The 5,523-nt window shown below is 41.8% G+C and overlaps 1 non-coding gene and 1 pseudogene across 1 annotated transcript; one reads left to right on the top strand and one right to left on the bottom strand.

Moving 5' to 3' along the window:
- Window positions 1–698: 698 nt before the first annotated feature.
- On the top strand, window positions 699–804 carry LOC122149874. The gene has a single exon (XR_006163372.1). It is a non-coding gene; the product is annotated as a U6 spliceosomal RNA (small nuclear RNA).
- A 3,309-nt stretch (window positions 805–4,113) lies between these two features.
- LOC103195501 overlaps window positions 4,114–5,523 on the bottom strand; it is a 7,636-nt pseudogene continuing 6,226 nt past the window's right edge.

Genomic DNA, 5,523 nt, shown 5'->3' with positions numbered 1-5,523 from the left:
CTCTTTCCATTTCTTTTTTTCTCATTTTTTATTATACAAATAATGCGTGTTCATTTTAATAAAATTTTAAAATACAACAACCAAAAAAAAAAGTTTAAAAGTACCCTGTATTATTTTATCTCTTGCCATGTAACAAATTGCCCCAAAATCTAATGGCCTAAAATAATAAAATTTGTGGTCTCACAGTTTCTTAAGTTCAGGGAGTTTGGAGCAGCTCAGCTGGTTGGCTCTGGCTCAGGGTTTCTCACAATATTTCCATCAGAATGTCAGTCAGGGTTGCAGTCATGCAAAGGCTTGACTGGGGCTGAGGGATTTGTTCCCAAGGTGGCTATTTCATACACCTGGCAAGTTCTAGTTTGTTCTTGGAAAAAAAAAAAAAAACACCTCACTGCCATGGAGTTGATCTCAACTCATAGTGACCTCTCCTTGGGTTTCTGAGGCAGTATGTCTATGGAAGTGGATTGTCCAGTCTTCCTTCCAAGGAGTGGCTGGTGGGTTTGAACTACCAGCCTTCTGGTTAGCAGTCAAATGCCTTTGACACCATGCCACCAGAGCTTCTAGGAGGCCTGTGGTCTCCACTTGGACTTCTTGATTGCTAGGTCAAGAGGTAGGAGGAAGCCATGATGCCTTTCATCATCTAGTTTCATAAGTCATACACCATCACTTTCACCACATTATATTCCTTTAAAGTGAGTCCCATCCTCTCTTGAGCAGCATATATACTAAAATTGGAACACTCTAGAGAAGATTAGCATGCCCCTGCCCAAGGATGATACCAACATCCGTGAAGCATTCCATATTTTTATTGCCTAGAAGGGAACACCAGAGATATTTCCTGTGATGTGAATATGCTATATATATCTTGACTGAGAGGGTGGTTAAAAGGGTGCTTTCTTTGTCTTTTTTTTTTTTTAGGATTTGGGTGAAGATTTACAGAGTAAATTCACTTTTCATACAGCAGTTCACATATACTTTGTCTTATGACATTGACCAAAATTTACAATGCAGCAGCTCCCCTCCCACTTCCTCCCCATAGTTACCTCCTCCCAGTGTCCATCCCTTCATACTCTTCTGCACCCTGAGCTATCTCCCTGTGCATAAGCAGCCCTTCCTTCTCCCATGATTGTTCTCTCCAGGGCGTGTGTCTGCTTGAGGTAAATGTTTAACTCACATGCCTGTACTTTGTTTGGCTGGAAACCACAGTTGTGGGTTCAATTCCAGACCTGAAGGGCAGCTAGGGGCCATAGTCTCAGTGGTTACACCAGGCTCCATTGGACCAGCAAACCTGGTCCCCACCTTCTTTTTTTTTTTTTTTGCCTCCAAATGATTTTGAGTTTTGTACCACATTGTTCTCCCTCTTTATGCAGGATCTCCTACATCCCTTCCAAGTGGATGGCAGTGGTAGCTGGGCACCATCTAGTTCTTCTGGTCTCATAGTTGTATAAGTTGCAGATCAGATGGTGTACCAGTCGCTAGGACTGATTGTTTCCATTAATTTTGGTTTTCTTCTTTCTTCTTGATGAGGAGAGACCTGTTGTTGCATCTAGATGGCAGCTTCCTAGCTTTTAAGGTCCCAGTCGCTACTTGCCAAAGTAGTAGGTGGAACAATGTTTTGTATAGTATGTTATGCCAATTGAGTTTGATGTCCCCTGCAACTATGGTCCCAAGCCCGCAGGATCAACTACTCGGTCCCTCCGGGTAGCTGGCTGTGACCAAGTAATGACCATAACCTTGCCCCTTGTCAGCTCTACTATACACCTGGGAATTCTGATCATTCACATGAACTTATAGGCCCATTGTTTGCCAACCCTATATATGATCTTGGATACACTCTCCATTTAGACATACCTAATTGTTTAGCTTGTTCACCCATCTATCCGTCCCTATACCCATGTTTGCTTTCATTGACAACTCAGTACTGTATATGCAAAGGGCTTCATATTTGTTGTCTGTACTTCCCATGTTCCTCTCTATGTCTTTCTCATCCTCAATGCTGCCATATTGGTCACTCACATTTGGTACATTGCCCTTCTCTTCACCCAAATCAATATTTATCTCTATCTATCTAACAGCATTCAAAAGGGTGCTTTCTTTATTGAAACTAATCAAAATCTACATTTAAGAGATGTGCTTTTCAAAAAAAAAAAAAAAAGAAGAAGAAGGTGGGGACCAGGTTTGCTGGTCCAATAGAGCCTGGTGTAACCACTGAGACTATGGCCCCTAGCTGCCCTTCAGGTCTGGAATTGAGCCCACAACTGTGGTTTCCGGCCAAACAAAGTACAGGCATGTGAGTTGAACATTTACCTCAAGTAGACACACGCCCTGGAGAGAACAATCATGGGAGAAGGAAGGGCTGCTTATGCACAGGGAGCTATCAGGGTGCAGAAGAGTATGAAGGGATGGACACTGGGAGGAGGTAACTATGGGGAGGAAGTGGGAGGGGAGCTGCTGCATTGTAAATTTTGGTCAATGACATGAGACAAAGTATATGTGAACTGCTGTATGAAAAGTGAATTTATTCTGTAAATCTTCACCCAAATCCTAATAAAAAAAAAAAAGAGATGTGCTTTTCACTGTATGTGAACTTTACCTCAACTAAAGAATGGTTCACGGGGAAAAAAAAAAAGTGAGACAACTGAGTCTCTAAGGCATTTGACTGCTAACTGGAAGGTTGGCGGTTCAAACCCACCGGCAACTCTGTGGAAGGAAGACTGGGCAATCTATTTCCATAAAGATTTACCACCTCAAAAACCTAAAGGGGGTCGCTATGAGTCGGAATCAACTCAATGGCAGTGAGTTTGGTTTTTTGGTTATACTTGGAGGGGAATTAAACTCTACTCTATGACAAGAGAAGTATCAGAGAATTTGTGGACATCTTTTTAAACCACAAAGAGCTCTGGTGGTACAGTGGTTAAGGCATTTGGCTGCTAACCAAAAGGTCAGTCGTTCAAAGCCTATCAGCTGCTCCATGGGAGAAAGATGAGGCAATCTGTTTTGGTAAAGATTTATAGCCTTGGAAATCCCATGAGGCAATTCTACTCTGTCTTGTAGGATTGCTATGAGTCAGAAACAACTTGATGGAAGTGGGTTTGGTGAGTTTTTAAACCACACACTACAAATCTTCCAATACAACATTGTGAACATTTTGGTTTCTTTACAACCACACTTTTTTTTCTCATGCAAATATATACATCTACTTTAAGAAACAAAAAGAGATCATAATATACACACAGTTTTATGTAATGTTTGAATAGGTAATTATGTGCATAACATACAATTTTAAAAGTACAAAGCACAAAAGAATATGCAGTTAAAAGTGAATCCTTCCTTGACACCAGTCACTCAGTTCCCTGCTCTGAAATCCACCACTGGCACCTTCTTGCGTATTACAAATGTACCTTTTTTTTGTTGTTGTTGTTCTTTCCCTCTTGGGCTAACATCTTTATATAATAATTTACAATTGCATAGAGTGACTTTTATTTTTCACAAAACTTGTGCAAAAATCAAATTAAAGAATAGTAGCATTTGCCTCCTCTGCTTCTATCTTTGGCCAAATAAGAAATATCCCAAACAACACAAATACCAAAACCAAATTCACTGCCGTTGAGTCAATGCCTATTCATAGGAATCTCCATCGGGTTTCCAAAGCTGTAAATCTTTACAGAAGCAGACTGCCTCATCTGTCTTCCATTGAGCGGCTGGTGGGTTCAAACCACTGACCTTTTGGTCAGCAGCCAAATGCCTTTACTACCATACTACCAGAGTTCCTAACACAAATAAAATCAAGATTAGAAGCCTTTTATAGACCATCTAATTACACACTTTTTTCCCCTCCCAATAACCAACCAAATTCTTCAGAGGTATTTAATGTTTTCGTTCAAACCAAATAACATGCACTAATTTTACAGTTCTCTAACTCCTCCTTCTAAACACTGTTGCTATGATTACTTCTAAACCTTATCAACAGGTTGGATTCCAGCTAGGGGATCAGAGGATATTTTGAAATCTTTCAGGATTCAGTTCACCATCCACAACAATGTTTCTCCCCTATTTGTGGCCCAGTACTTAGATGCACTATCATTTCTTGCTTTCCCAGAACAATTAAGAATGAGTTTAAATTTCATAACAGGCGAGGGCTTCAGGAAGAGTTGTGCTACAGGGCCCCTGGAAATGAAATCTGAATCTGCCAGTGGTTGGAGTGGTTCCCATGTTCATTTCGATCATTGGCATTCCCTTGGCAGACAGCTGGGGGTCAAAGAGGCAGCAGAATAAACCACAGAGGAAGTTCCCACCACTAGACATAGGTCAGAGGGCAAGGTCTCAGAGGTCCAGCTCCTCCAGAATGGCCAGACCCAGATTTTCTCCAAACCATAGGATGTGTGGCCACGGCAGCACTGCAATCCCCAACCCTCCTCTTCACACCAGAGAAGTTTTTCAACTGGAATTCTGGCATCTTTGGTTTCAGGTTTTGCAACCCATTTTCCTGAAAAAGCTGTGGCAAAGTGGACTCTTGTAATTCTCAGCTACATTTCCACAAGAAGTGCACTGAGTTTTAAATAAGCTACTGTAGATTTACAAAAGGTTTTTGGTGCCAGCATTGTGGTGCAGCTCCTGGATGTTCTGGGTGATAAACACCACCCACTGCTCCTGCTCCTCCAGGTGGGCCTTCACATTCTGTCCTTTCTCTGCATAACCTCCTGCTGGTAGTGGTAGAATTCCCACCCCTGGACTAGGTCTCGGACAAAGGCCTGAGAAGTAGCCAGGTCCTGAGCTTGCCATTTTCTCCAATATGTGTTTTGTTTTCGCAAATCTGCCATATTTGAACTTGGACATGCCATGGTTGGGCAACTTTTGGTTAACGTGGAGGCTGGAGACTTCAGTCCATGATACAGCTGGGAAAAATCCTCTGGGAATAATCTGGAGAGATCGCTTCAGGTTCTTTGTAGTACTGATTCCTGAAATTGACTGCACCACAGGAGGCAGGGATGGTGGTGGCACATGAGGTAGGGGGGTAGTTGGCACGGAGGCTGGAAGAGGATGGAGTGGCTCAACTCCATGCATATCTGCCATTTTGTTTCCACATTCAATGTTCTGGAGCTTACTCTTTTCATTTCACAATATATCTATCAGATATTTCCACATCAGTACATATTAGTTCAGGAGGTGGCATATGGTCAAGAACCGATGGTATTAAAGGAAGAAGTCCAACCTGCACTGAAGAATTGGTGAAAAACAAGGCTCCAGGAATTGATGGAATACCCATTGAGATGTTTCAACAAAGGGTTGCAGTGCTGGAGATGCTTACTTGTTTATGCCAAGAAATTTAGAAGACACCCTGGCCAAACTGACTAGAAGAGATCAATATTTGTGCCCATTCTAAAGAAAGGTGATCCAATAGAATGTGGAAATTATCAAACAATATTATTAATATCCCTCCTGAATTTAGAGATCATCTAAAGAATAGATTTGATGCATTGAACACCAGTGACCGAAAGCCAGATGAATTGTGGGAAGATATCAAGA

Source organism: Orycteropus afer, unplaced genomic scaffold (genome assembly GCF_000298275.1).
Source record: "Orycteropus afer afer isolate SDZICR_OR568_19922 unplaced genomic scaffold, OryAfe1.0 scaffold00056, whole genome shotgun sequence".
NCBI lineage: Eukaryota > Metazoa > Chordata > Mammalia > Tubulidentata > Orycteropodidae > Orycteropus > Orycteropus afer.
Note: the sequence above shows the minus strand (reverse complement) of the source record. Positions and strands in the feature narration are given on the sequence as shown.